The sequence below is a fragment of the Betta splendens genome, chromosome 6 (genome assembly GCF_900634795.4).
Source record: "Betta splendens chromosome 6, fBetSpl5.4, whole genome shotgun sequence".
NCBI lineage: Eukaryota > Metazoa > Chordata > Actinopteri > Anabantiformes > Osphronemidae > Betta > Betta splendens.
In genome coordinates this window covers 2,353,640-2,354,202 of record NC_040886.2, presented here as the reverse complement: position 1 = coordinate 2,354,202, position 563 = coordinate 2,353,640, and positions in this window count along the sequence as shown.

Here is a 563-nt window from a genome sequence, read left to right as displayed (position 1 = left end):
CTTCCTGATGATAAACAGAGAACACGTGGTTTCACCAATGATGCAGCACGCTGAAGATCACAGCACAAAGAAATGCGCGCATGTGTGTGTGGGGGTGGGTAAGCGTGAGTGTGTGTGTGTGTGTGTGTGTGTGTGTGTGTGTGTGTGTGTGTGTGTCTGTGTGTGTGTGTGTGTGTGGTGGGGGGGGGGCAAAGGGAGGAAAGGAAGAATGAATTGAGAGTAGAATGGATCAAAGACATTAGAGTGAAGATAGAGAACGGTCTGGTGGCGAAACCGTGTGTGTGTGTGTGTGTGTGTGTGTGTGTGTGTGTGTGTGTGTGTGTGTGTGTGTGTGTGTGTGTGTGTGTGTGTGTGTGTTCATGCTTTGTGCACCCAAACACATCCACGGAAGTGACACTGCATCATCTTGCAGCCATCCACCGACATAACAGCCTGAACCACCAAGAGCTATTTTGGACATAGCTCAGATACTGTCAAAGTATGTGATCTTATATGGGCAACTGGGACATGAAGTGATGGAGCCACTAACACCAACACCCTGGTAGATGAACAACTTCATCAGT